Source organism: Salvia miltiorrhiza, chromosome 4, assembly GCF_028751815.1.
Source record: "Salvia miltiorrhiza cultivar Shanhuang (shh) chromosome 4, IMPLAD_Smil_shh, whole genome shotgun sequence".
NCBI lineage: Eukaryota > Viridiplantae > Streptophyta > Magnoliopsida > Lamiales > Lamiaceae > Salvia > Salvia miltiorrhiza.
In genome coordinates this window covers 9,857,918-9,872,586 of record NC_080390.1, presented here as the reverse complement: position 1 = coordinate 9,872,586, position 14,669 = coordinate 9,857,918, and positions in this window count along the sequence as shown.

Here is a 14,669-nt window from a genome sequence, read left to right as displayed (position 1 = left end):
TCTAGTCTATTACAAATTAAACCTAAGGATTTTGGTATCATCAAAATAAAACCTGATATTCCATAGGGTTTCCAACAGGTAGGGTTTGTAAGCTTAGACTGTTAATTAGTCTTGCTCTATTTCGATGTTTGCTAGCGTTAGACATTTAATTAGTCGGCCCGAGGGAGCCCGTTGGCCCGTAGTTATTCTTAAGATTACTCTTATTTAATTAACTTACGCTGAGCATCGGATAGAACCCAAATACATCAGACTAACAGAAACGAAGGAGTGTATTTCTAATATTGCCCCCAAAATTCCCAATTTCAGAAACAAAGAAGGGGAAGAAAAATCTGCTCAACCCTTCGCCAGAAAACAGAAACAAAAAAGGGGAAGGGCCGCCGTCTCGTACAGATTGCTAGGCTGCGAATCCATGCCTCTAGTCGTCTTCAAGAATTGATTTTTGTGAACTTCGATTATCTTCGACAGTTGTTGCTTCACAAATCGAGTCCCTCCATACGCCCTCAAGATAAGAAGGTTTGTTGCGTCGGACTCATTTTGCTCCTTTCCGCCCAGGTAAATCTTTGCGCCGATTTCTCATATGTTTTTGTTCGAGATTGTATCGATTTGTGATTTCGGTCATTTGGCGTCGTCCCTTTGAATTGATATCTTTTTGGCGTGGGATTTAATTTCGCAAGTGTTTCCTCTCTTATTGTTGTTCTGTAATTCAATGTAAAATCCATTTATTTCTCCAATTTTGCAAGTGTTTCCTCTGGGATTCTACAATCCCTGTTATCGAATTCTTCCATTTCGCAAATGAGTCATATTTGACCATGACCGGAATTCTTCAATTTCGAATTCTTCAGTTCTATAGTGTAGATGGTGCAGAAAATCGGGGGAAAGCTGGGACCTTTTGAAGGGTTGTATACTGAAAGCAAGACTTTATGCTTGTATACATTGATTCCTTAGTTCACTGTGATTCTTCTATCTGAAATATTGTTATTGCATAATCCCATTATAGCCCAATTTATCTCATACTATAGATTATATGGTGTGTTGTAGATCACAGAAGATCATATAATTGGAAAAAGTTGAGATATAAATTGAGTTCACAATCGAGGCAACTATGGACGAGTTGCTAGTTTAGATTGTACCATAAATGGATAAATAGTTTGTCTTGGCTATTTATTTATGCTTGTACCTTCGTGTATTGAACAGGATCACAGTGAGATGAATTCTTATATTCTGACTAATTAAGAATCAAGATCTCAGCGACTTAAATAGTCTTAACCTTAGTTGGATTAATCGATGTGAATAATATATTTACTATTGCTTTGATTTATCATGGGTGAGAGTTCTCTTGAAGCTCAATATACTCGATGCTTTGGGTGATAGCAATTATTATTTGACATGCGATTATATTGCAATAAGGATTCGTGTCCTGCTAATAACAGGATGATAATATCCTCTCGAGGAACTTAATAAGTTTATCGTATTAAACCCTGCAGGTGGAATTAATTCCGATACGATAATAAGTTTAAGTGATAGCACTCGAGATGTCGTTTATAATTAAACGACTAATTAATTAATTAATTAATTGATCGTCAGAGGAATTAATTAATTAATGGATACTGGATATCTTAAACACGAGGATTAATTAAGTCTAATACTAGCCCCGACTCACCTAAAGAATAAAGTGGTAATTCAGTATTAATTTTCTAGTGGAATAAATTAATACTTGTGTCTCGATTTTATTCTGGGCTGAATAGGAAAATTGAGCACTGGGAGGCCAAACTTTATTCAAGCTAGTAGATCCCCGCTTGGCCCAATAAAGACTTCACTCCATATGGGGCGTCTGTCCATCTATTTCTCACTTAAGCCTTTGGGCTTTGTCTTAGTTTAATTAGATGATGGGCTTATTATTTAGGGTTTTAATACTCAGTATAAATAATAGGTACAACCCTAATTCTAATTACTTGTGACATTACGTGAGATAAAATAGAGAGAAATTTGTGAGAGCACAGAATGTGAGGCGGCGCGTTTCCCTAGGAAAAAGGAGAGGACTTGAAGATCGTTGCCATCCAACGTCATGTCTTGCCGTGGGAACAAGTTGGAAGATCAACACTGGAGTCGATCATTGTCGGATTTGCAAGTAAGATTCTATCCTCTTGCTATAGGCACATTGTTTTTGTATGTATTCATTTGATATCCGAAATGGATCACGGGCACGTGAATCATATGTCAAAATATGGTTCCTTCAATTGGTATCAGAGCCGTGGTTCTTGAATTTCGGCTCTATCGGATAAACGAATAGTAAAACCATTAAGTTTTTTTTTCATTTTTCCTGCTCTTGTTCTTCGTGGCTTGTTGATTCGTGGGATACGTCGGTTTGACGTTGTAATTGTTTTTCCACCACGAGAAAATCCGTGGTTAGATTAGTTTTTTGAATTGTATTCGTTTTCTGTTGTAATCTGTAAATATGGAAAATCAATCCGGACGGTACTGCGCACGAAGAACAAAGAACAAAGAACAAGAATTGATGTTGATTCGGCACCGAAATCAGGCTGTCGCTGCCTCGCCTCTGGCGGGCGTCGCCGTTTCTGACGCGCACTAGGCCGTCTGGAATCGCATCTCCTTCTGTTTTGGCTTAATTTCAGCCGCTGCCAAATCCGCTCAACGGCGTTGAGGGTTGGGGTTGCTCCGGCAACCCCTACCTGCTCGACGACGTGCAATGAGGGTAGACGGCAGGGCAGATGGCAGAGCTATAAGTCGCGGCGGTGGTGGCGTGATCTGCAGCGATGGCTGTCTCAACCCAGACACTGTCACGACTGAAGTCGCCGCCGGCAGGAGACCTGTGTGCGTGATGGTGACCGGAGTGAAGGCGGACGGCGGAGCTGCAATTTTGCAGCAACAGACGCGACTGTAAGGGGAGAGCAGCTGCGATTTAATCGCGCTCCATCTCCACCCCTATCTCGCTGGCGGCGGTTTCCCCAGGGCGGAGGCGGCGTGCGGCGGCGTCTTTGCGTGTGAGTGACTAGAGAAGATGGCAGGCAGTAGCGCCGCGCATTGGCAGCGCAACCTAAGCGGCGCCTGATTCTCTGCAAACCCTAGCAGATGAACAGTGTCTGCGAATCTGGGCTGATGTGCGGGCCTGAGCGCCTGGGCCGCGGCTGGGCTTTGACCGTTGGTCAAGAGCTGTTGACGGTTTGTTCTGGGCCTGGTTTCGGGCCTGGAGGTTTTGGAAGCGTTTTTTTAATCCTTTTTCAGCCCAATTCGAGTTTTTGGGCTAGCTTTAGCCATTTTTTTATTTTATTTCTTTTCTATTGTTTTAATGTAATAGATTAGAAATGAGATTCCACGAATGAGCCGCGAAGAATTTTTTTTATTGTTCTTAGCATGTCGTGGATTTTATCACCGTTAAGGTGTTTTGAGCATGTTTTTATTTGCATTATGTGAATGTAAATGCGCATAGAATATCATGCTAGGTTCTATCACGTTTTAATTTCAAGCGAGCATGTTTTATTACATGTGTTCTAGAAATGCATGCTTAGGTTTTCCGTGTCAACGTGATTTAACCTGTAAACCTTTTGAAGTAAAAGACTAAGCGGATAATTCAATTTTTTTAAATAAAATTGATATAGACCTCCACAGTTGGTTTAAGACAAAGTAAATTGATAATTGGTGTAAACGTCCACACGAACGTGGCTTGCACTCGTTATTAATTTGCAGCTTTTGTCGGTTAAACTTCTAAATTAAAAATATTTTAATCTTGTGAATAAGTGGGAGTTTTGCATGTAAACGTTCACACTATCGTGACTTGCATGTATTAATTTCTGCGAGTTATTCTGGAAAGGATTAAAATTAATTATTTTAACCTTGAGAATAGTGGGAGCTTCTCGTGTAAACGTCCACACGAACGTGGCTTGCACGGGTTAGTTTTCATGGATTATTCTAGGAGGGGTTAAAATAAAAGATAGTCATAAAGTTGACTAAATTGTGGTCATTGCTTAGACGTTAATTTCAAGTACAACTCCCCAACGGAGTCCCTTCTTGAAATTGCGTGGTCTAGTTAAGGTCCGTTTATTGGTCCCATTTTGTCATAAGGATAAGTTGACAATGGAATGAGACCAAACACTGAGTGTCTGGTCAAACGAAGAGCGCGTAAACGTCCACACGAACGTGGCTTGCGTGTAATTCGATTGGGCTAACGGAGGTTTCAATAATATTGTTTTTATCAAAAGGTTACAATATTATTGTTACGAATCTTCATGCAATGACGTGTTTTCTAATGTGCGCTTGTTTGTTTATATTTCAGATATGACTGTTACCCCATTTCTGAATGTTTTATCTGCTAAGCCGCTTACTGGTCTGAATTTTTCGGAATGGAAGCGCAATCTGGGATTTGTCCTAGACGCGGAGGAGTATAAGTTTGTACTTACTACTCCCGCTCCCGCGAACCTTCATATTTGGTCCTCCGAAGAGCAAAGAGAGGCCCATAAGCGGTGGCATAGGGCGAATAATATGGCGAAAGCTTATATTATGACCACTATGTCTTCTGCGTTGCAGCTGCAACATCAGTCGTTGGAGACTACGACTGCAATTATGTGGAACCTCGAGGAGCTCTTTGGGGAATCGGATCGATCAGTTCGTTTTGAACTCATGAGGAAACTCATGTCTTCAAAGATGACGGAAGGTTCGTCTGTGCGCGAGCACGTGCTTGGAATGATTAATCATTTTAATGAGCTGGACGTGCTCGGTGGAGGAATCGAGGATGCTACTAAAGTAGACATGGTTCTCCACACTCTGCCTAAATCCTACGAAAACTTCTGACTCAATGCCGTAATGGGCAAGAAAAAGTTCACTCTAAATGAACTGCTTAATGAGTTGGTAGCGGCCGAGGGGGTCATGGAAAAGAGTCCACAGGCTTTGGCCACTGCCACAGGGCCCAGTTTTCCACCGAAAGGCAGGAAGAAGAACGGGCCCCATGGCAAGAAAGGCCAAGCAAAAGGTGGGAGCAAGAAGAAGCTAGGCCCGACCGGAGGCGTTGGCAAGCCAAAGGGGAAAGGGAAATGCTTCAAGTGTCAACAAGTAGGATATTGGAAGTCTGACTGTCCCATGATGAAGAAAGCTCAAGGTATTTCTACTGCTCTTGTAACGGAAACATATTCAGTTTCGAGATCTTCCCATCAATGGGTTGTTGACTCGGGTGCAACTGACCATGTTTGTTACACCTTGCAGGGGTTCATGCGGACAAGAGAGCTTAGTGGAGGCGAGCTGGCACTCTCCATGGGAAATGAAGCAAGCTTACCTGTTGTTTCAATTGGAGATGTGAATTTGTTGATTGATGGACATGTTTTGGTTTTGAGAGATGTACTCTATGTTCTGGGTTTTCGGAAAAACTTGATTTCGACTATTCAATTACGAAAGTATGAATATTCTGTTCTTTTAGAAGACAGTGCACTATTCATCAAAGACGGTCAAGTTTTATTTAGAAGTGCGGCTGATTCTCTTTATACTTTTTCATGTCCATTCGATTATTCTTCATCCGCTTATACTTTAACTACAAACCAAAAGAAGAGAAAGGCTTCTTCTCTGGAGAACCAAACTCTTCTTTGGCACCTAAGATTGGGTCACATCAATCTAAGGAGGATCCAAAGACTGGTTTTCGATGGTATCTTGGAGTCTCTCCAAGTAGAACCAATCCCTGTCTGCGAATCCTGCATAGAGGGAAAGATGACGACTCGGCCTTTCAAGGTAAAGGGGTATATGGCCAAAGAAGTGTTGGAACTGGTTCATTCTGACTTGTGCGGACCTATGTCCACTCAAGCTCGTGGAGGGTACGAGTATTTCGTCACTTTCATTGACGTTACTCAAGGTACAGATACATTTACTTATTGCGCTACAAGTCTGAATGTTTAGACAAGTTTCAAACATTCAAGGCGGAAGTAGAGAAGCGACATGGTAAAAGTATCAAGTCACTGCGATCTGACCGCAGTGGCGAATACCTCAGTAACGAGTTTAGAGCATACTTGTTAGAATGTGGGATTACATCTCAGTTGACTACACCGGGTACACCCCAACAGAATGGTGTAGCAGAGAGAAGAAATAGGACTCTTCTAGAAATGGTTCGTTCGATGATGAGTTTCGCTACTTTACCTATTTCGTTCTGGGGATATGCCTTAGAAACAGCTGGTTACATTCTTAACTTAGTGCCTTCTAAGTCGGTTGCAAAGACTCCGTCCGAGCTGTGGTCAGGGCGCAAGCCTTCTCTTAACCACATCCGGGTTTGGGGCAGTCCAGCACACGTGCTGAACAAAGATGTCGATAAGTTAAGCCCTAGAACTGAAGTAAAGTTGTTCATAGGATATCCTAGAGGAACAAAAGGTGGTTATTTTTATTGTCCTAAGGATCAGAAAGTCGTTATTAGCACTAACGCAAGATTCTTGGAAGAGGACTATGTAAATAACCACAAAAGTAGGAGCGAAATCATCCTCGGTGAGGTCAAAGACATTGGCACGACAAGTCTACCAACTCAGCCAATTGTGCAAGATGTAGTACCCCAAGTCTCATCAGAAAACGCACAAGCTGTCGATACTGAATCTGCAATAGTGCCACGTCGTAGTGAGAGGGCATCAAAGGGCAAACCGCCCAATCGATATGCGTTTATCAATGAATCTACGAATTCAGTTGATGATGGGCTTGTCGAAGAAGATCACTGGACTTACTCAGAAGCACTAGCAGATCCAGATGCTCTTGAATAGGAAGCATGTATGGTTTCTGAATATGAATCCATAACTGTCATGGATGTATACGAGAAATGTTTGCTACCTGTTGGTCGTGAGGCCATTGGCTGCAAATGGGTATACAAACGCAAGAGAGGACCAGACGGGAAGGTTACGGCCTTCAAAGCGAGACTAGTGGCGAAGGGTTATACTCAACGACCTGGTATCGATTATGAGGAAAATTTTTTGCCAGTAGCCATGCTTAAGTCTATTCGAGCTCTCTTGGCCATGACTGCCCATATGAACCTAGAGGTGTGGCAAATGGATGTCAAGACCGCATTCTTGAATGGGTATCTTGAGAAAGATAGAGACATCTATATGCTACAACTAGAGGGGTTCATCAAGAAAGGTGAGGAGCATCTATTGTGGAAGCTCAAGAAGTCCATTTATGGACTTAAGCAAGCTTCATGATCCTGGAACAAATGTTTCGATGACGTGGTCAAAACTTATGGTTTTGAGCAGTGTGTCAACGATAGTTGCGTTTATAGGGTCTGTATCGATGGGAGTCTGGTATTCCTTATACTCTATGTGGACGACATACTTCTCATTAGCGATAATGTGAATGCATTGTCTGGCATTAAGGAGTGGTTATCCCAACAGTTTCAAATGAAGGATCTGGGAGAGGCAGCATATATTCTCAGGATTAAGATTGATCGTGACCGATCTAAGAGAATGTTGAGTTTGTCTCAAACATCTTACATTGACACTGTTTTGGCGCGGTTCAACATGCAGAATGCCAAGAAAGGTTTTCTACCTTTCAGACATGGTGTTCCGCTATCTAAGGCAATGTGTCCCACAACGCCTGAGGAGATAGCGAGCATGAAGATAATCGAAATCAATAAGAACCAATTTTAAAACCAATTAGGTCTCACAGATTGATAAATTAGTGCTTCATTATTCTCGCTGAATTAAGAATTTAGCTACTCATAATCAAACTATAAACAATAAAAGAAATTAAAGCAAACATAGAGCAATAAAAATAAAATAAATAAGTAACGTGCAATTGAAATAAATTAAATCACCACCAATAAAACTTAGAGAAACTCGTCTGCCAATTCTTGATCTCCCAAGTAGCCACCAAATCAAAGTCAAAGGCAAGAATAATTAAACTAGAATTCTAAGACTAATTTGACGGAAACGAAAAGCAATACTCTACAGACTAACTAATTGTCTTCTTGTAAAAGTCAACTTATCAACCTAATCAATCTAAAAACTTGCGGCTATCTATGAGGATCCCCCCTTAGCAAAAGTGGCGGCTGCCCCTGGTGGACGTCGTTTTCCACCAAATAATTCCTGCAATCTCACCAAGAATTAAATGAGTATAGTAACAAGCAGGGTTGAACCACAGAGAACGGGTAATCGCAATCAATTTCCTAAAGATCTAAAAATTGGTGTAGCCACCACGCCTTAAATTGAGAGAAATATTAATTAACTAAGAAAGTGAATTAAATAAAATAAAATAACACTAGAAAATAATCAAAGAAAAGTAACTCGGCTCAAATAAATCCACACTAATTTAATCTCTGATCCTTGACGCAATAATTAATTAATCCCTATTAACCAATTAGTTATAAGATACCGTGATACGCACTGACATACCCCAATTCCTACTTACTGTATCGATAGACAGCTAGATACGCTAGTCTTGTCTATTTCCCTTATTAAAATATAACCTAGCTGGATACGCCAGTCTTAGATTTAATATTCTAATAGCATTAAGATGAAGGAACCCAATTTATACCAATTATCCTAGATACGCTAGTAATAATTAATATACCAATTAACTCCTACTACGAACCTGGTAGTTTTGCCACTAATCAGCCCTATTCCAACAATTACGGATTGAAGGTGCTAATTGACTATAATCCAATTAAACCTAACTTGATCAGGCTTAAATAAAATCAGAATTATCATTGAACCTAGGAATTAATCGGAATCAATAGGAATCAATTTTAAACCAATTAGGTCTCACAAATCATTAAATTAGAGTTTCATTATTCTCGCCGAATTAAAAGTTTAGCTACTCATGCTTAAATTAAGAACAAGCAAAGAATTAAAAGTAAACATAGAACAAGAGAATAAATTAAATTGCGAAGACAATAAAATCACCACTCTGGAATGAAAAGAGAAATCGTCTGTACTGAAAACTAAAGCAAAAGAATGAACGTAATCAAAGTAAACTAAAAAGTCTAAGTCTAAAGTTGCGGCTGCTAAGGGAAACATGATCTCTCGGAAAAACGAAAATTAGGGCAAGGAATTATCTCTATGAAAGACGAAAACTAAGCCCTATTTATAGATTTCAAAGCCTTCTTGATCACTATGGAAGTTGCCATGCAAAGCCGGACTCTAAAAGGAATAGAATCGTGCAAAGGAAGGTAAGTCCAGCTGTGACGCGCGCTCTGGAAATAATCTCCACTATGGCGGAAATCGCGGCTCTCGCCAGCGGAACGGCTTCCGCTCTGGCTCTCGCCAGCGGAATGGGTTGCCAGCGGAATGGTGATTTCTCTGCTATCGCCAAAGGAACGGTGATTTCTCTGGCTTCTCGATTTCGCTGTAATGGACTTCGGTTCCGCTGCACTGGACTTCGATTCCTCTGGCGCTTCGATTCCTCTGGCACTTTCGATTCCTCTGGCGCTTTCGATTCATCTGGCGCTTCGATTCTTCTAGCGCTTCGATTCCTCTGGCGCTTTCGCGGATTTCTCTGACTTTTCAGCGCGGGCTTCGATTCTCTGACTTCTTGATTTCTCTGGTTTGACTATCCATTTCGCTGCTCTGGAGATTGGTTTCTCTGACTCGGGGCTTCGGCTGACTTCTCTGGTCTGGTCTGGAGCGCGGGCTTTGGTGATAGAGCTATGCTGCTCTGCTCTGGCTACAGAGTTATGCTAAAAACACCTCTTTAGCCCCGAAATCTCCAAAATTGTATTTTTCCATCTAAAAACCTAAATCTCCTGCAAAGCATCAAACAAGCCATAAAACGCACCATTTTCTAGACGATTTTCTTAAAATAAAGCTCATATAAACCTCAAAATTTAGCACAATTAAACATCAATCAGCCCCTTAAGTAATTAAGGGAATTAATAGTCCCTTTCCTAAACTAAGTAGCCGCCCTAGCAAACTTTGGGCTTTTCGGCCCTCTTTAAAATAAAACATAGGAAATAATTAAAATCAAGAGTTTTGGACTTAATTAAATTCTAGACAATTAATTCCAAGCCCAATCTCCAAACATCTTCAAAATTCACACGAACTTCATCCAAAACTCGACTTCTTTCGATTTCTTCCATCCACAAGATCATCTCCAAATTTTGCTCCATTCCTACATCCAAAATACCACAAATCATGTAGAAGCATATAAAATCCATAGCAAACATACACTAAACTAGGTAACTAAAATACACACATCACTACGAGCTCCTCAACTCCACCATCTTCTGCTTCGTCGTTGATTGTTGCAGGATCTATAGTTTGAACCATGTATCTTGCTGGCAGTCCCAATGGCTCGCGCAGGCTCCCAACGCCGAAACTGGGTTGATTCATTTCCAAGCGTTGTCTCTCGCGTAGATCATTACTATGCCAATTCATCATAATTGGAAATTGTCTTTTAGGTATGGCCCCATCAATGTTGAACCGATCCACATAAAATAACTACCAAAAAAAAAAAATTAAAAACATATATACTAACGAAAATATAGAAATTAACTAATTTAGATATAAACTGAAAGATACCTAAAAACATGAAATTCATTGCAATTACGTACCACCAAAAATAGGGATGGCCCGGTGTACATCTTCGACTCATCACCACCCCATGTTTTCCTATGTTGAATTAGGCTTTTTAACACATAATCTCCCCAATCCCATTTGTCCAAGCTATCCACATCATATAGAGTATTCAAGATAAATGGGTGGACAGTACCATTTGGACAACTCTCAAACAATGCAAACGTCATGTAATATCCCTATAGAAATTGTCAATAGATTTATTTAGTAAGTATAGAAATTAAATTATTTAGGGTTAGAATAAGTGGATTCGCACCCGAAAAAAAAATAGTTAAATCATGCATTATTATTACTTATAATTTATGCAAATATGTATCTTATAATATTAAATTCTCTACTCTATTATATATGCATGTGTGTGTGCGTCTGCATGTAATGTGTGTGTGGTGTGTGAATGTGTAGTGTGCGTGTGTTATATATATAGAAACAATAGGGCCGGATGGCCCTATTGGTAATTGAAACTTAAATTTTGTCCACAAAATTTAAAACATCAATATTTGGCCATCTTTTATGTGCTCTACCTAATTTACCCTTTAACCCAATAGATCCAACAACTTTCTTTGACCCGGATCCAGATTTAGGGATTAACCCAGACCCCAGACCCCCGACCCCACCCACCCCCCTACCACCCACCCCAAGCTAAATTTTTTTTTTTTTTTTACTTCCCCTGCTTGTCTACCCCCCAGACCCCCAGACCCCCGACCCCCACCCACTCCCCACCCACCCACCCACCCCCCCCACCCCCAAGCCAAAAAAAAAAAATTTTTTTTTACTTCCCCTGCCTTGTCTACCCCCCAGACCCCAGACCCCCGACCCCACCCACCCCCCAACCACCCACCCCCAAGCCAAAAAAATTTTTTTTTTTTACTTCCCCTGCCTTGTCTACCCCCCCAGACCCCCGACCCCACCCACCACCCACCCCCAAGCCAATTTTTTTTTTTTTTTACTTCCCCTGCCTTGTCTACCCCCAGACCCTCGACCCCACCCACCCCCAAGCCAATTTTTTTTTTTTTTTTTTACTTCCCCTGCCTTGTCTACCCCCCCAGACCCCCAACCCCCCCACCCCCCACCCACCCATCCCCCCACCACCCACCCCATGCCAATAATTTTTTTTTTTTTACTCCCACTGCCCTGCCTACCCCCTGACCCCCGACCCTACCCCCCCCACCCACCCCCAAGCCAAAAGGAACTTTTTAAACACTTCCCCTAGGGTTTAGATATTCCATTTAGGGTTTAGATTATCCATTTAGGGTTTAGATGTTCCATTTAGGGTTTAGATTATCCATTTAGGGTTTAAATGTTCCATTTAGGGTTTAGATGATGCTGTTGTTTCTATATTTGTTCTGCATGTTTGGCACTTATGGCACTATTAGTGCCATAAGTGCTAAAAAGACCATTTTACTTTATTTTATTTTGGATTTTCGTTGGCACTTATGGCACTATTAGTGCCATAAGTGCTAAAAAGACCATTTTACTTTATTTTATTTTGGATTTTCGTTGGCACTTATGGCACTATTAGTGCCATAAGTGCCATAAAATAAAATAATAAAGTTAAATTTTTTGGCTTGGGGGTGGGTGGGGTCGGGGGTCTGGGGGGTAGACAGGGCAGGGGGAGTAAAAAAAAATTTCGTTGGCACTTATGGCACTATTAGTGCCATAAGTGCCATAAAATAAAATAATAAAGTAAAAGTTTTTGGCTTGGGGGTGGGTGGGGTGGTTGGGGTCGGGGGTCTGGGGGGTAGACAGGGCAGGGGGAGTAAAAAAAAATTTTTGTTGGCACTTATGGCACTTATAGTGCCATAAGTGCCTAACCCGACCCGCGTGCCTGATCCTACCCGGCACGCGACCCGCGCTCCTGACCCTACCCAGTCCGCCCAATTAAGGGCAAAAACGTCCCAAAGCTATAAAAATGGCCAAAATTTGTGTTTTTTCAATGTGTGGCCATAAATTGTGTTTTATGCTTCATTTTGACTACTTCAAAATTTTACTCATATATATATGTAACTAAATATAAGCCAAAAAAAAAACATTTAAATGGATTTATATGCTTAACTAATAAAAGTTTCTAGAAAATGTTGTGTTGGCAAGTTAATATGAAATTTTCACATGAGAATTACAAGTGTCATTTCTATTATATTATCACTTAATTTTCAATTCCTAGAAACCCTTTTCATTCATTTAGTTTTCCCTCATCCCTTCGAAACAGCCAAGTTTGGAGAAAACTACATCTTAGAGTTTTACAAATTAAGGTGTTCATGCTTCTTATGGTTTCTTGTTAATTCTTGAAGTTATGTGTGTATGTAGAGTTTTAATTTTATGAAAGATTTATGTTAGAATCATGATAATTGTGTTTGGTATAAAGAGATTACATATAGAAATAAGGGTTGAAATCCCCTGTTTCGGCCAGAATCTATACATATATAAAGCTGGTCCGTTGGCTAAAATTTTTTCCCGCCTTTTTACTCAATATGTATTTACAAGGTTGATTAATATATGGAGCAGTTACAATTTTCGGAGCGGTTACAGTATATCTAACAAAAGATGCCACCATTAATTATGCATAATAATCAATACTAAATGCATTATTGTGGATATTAGCATTTCAGATTGTACTAAAATCACTCTATACAGTTTATTGTGAATATTTCATTAAACAATTCAACTCACTAAGATTGTTCGAGTCTCTTCTTTTTTATTTATATCTGACTTGGCTCTAACAAAAGCTACCACCATTAATTATGCATAATAATCAATACTAAATACCTATGTTGCATAGGTACGGGGGTGCGGATGCGGGGGCGATACGATACGAGTACGGGGATACGAGTTTTTAAAAATTATCGGGTGCGATTCGGCAAGGATACATCTAATTATTAAAATTTTATGATATACTCCCTCCGTCCATGAAAGAACTTCCTAGGAGGGAGTGGCACGGGTTTTAAGAAAAAATATTGTTGAGTGTATTAAGAGTGGATAAAAGGTAGTTGAGTGTATTGGCCTATTGGGAGTGGTGAAAAAGTGTTATACTTAATATTGGGAGTTGTGAAAAGTGAAAAGTGAAAAGTAAGAGGATTATAAGTGGGGGAGTATAGTCCAAAAATAGGTAGGAAGTTCTTTTGTGGACGTCCCAAAAAGGAAAGATAGGAAGTTCTTTCGTGGACGGAGGGAGTATAATGCTTATAAAATATATGCTCCCTCCGTCCGCCAAAAGTGGACCACTTTGGCTGGACACGGGATTTAATAAAATTTGTGATAATTTTGATGTAGTGGAGAAAGGGTCCCACCACTTTATGAGATGTGTGGTTGAGATTGAATTTGAGGTGGTTTTATTGTAAATAAAGAGTGTTTGTAAGGATAAAAGATTAAAGTGGATGGTGGGACCATTTCTATAAAAGGAAAGTGATATACTCTTTGCGGACGCCCGATATAGTAAAAGTGGTCCACTTTTGGCGGACGGAGGGAGTACAATTTAAATTTTCTTAAATTAATTATATGTAATTTACATTTTATTTTACCCAAAAGTTAAGCATTTTCAATTATATAAGTTAATTGAGCAACAATATAACGATTCAAATATTATTAGTCCAATATATAAGTCATAACTGAAAATAAAATTATCAAAATAACCTTGTGTAGGCCTTTCGTGCACGAGATACGTGAATTTCACCTATGGAATTTGCGAATCCGGATTATTTTTATAAATTGTTTTAAAAGATACGCCACGTGGCGAATCGGGTGCGAATCCGACGAGAATCCGAGAGAATCGCACCCTAAAAGAATCCGATTCGCCGTACATGCTAATTTTTTAAGAATCCGTGCATCATAGCTAAATACTTTATTGTGGAAATTAACATCTCAGCTTGTACTAAAATCACTCTAAATAGTTAATTGTAGATATTTCATTAAACAATCCAGTTTACTAAGATTGTTCGAGTCTCTTCTTTTTTATTTATATCTGACTTGACTCTAAGAGTTTAAACAATGTCACACCTTTGATTATTTGATCTATGATTTCTAAAGTTTATATTTCCATCTATATAATGTTCCTTTGGTTTTTAATTCTTTCGGATGATTGACTCCAATAGTATTGTATAAGTTTATCTGGTTGAAACTCATGCATTTACTCTTTGGTGC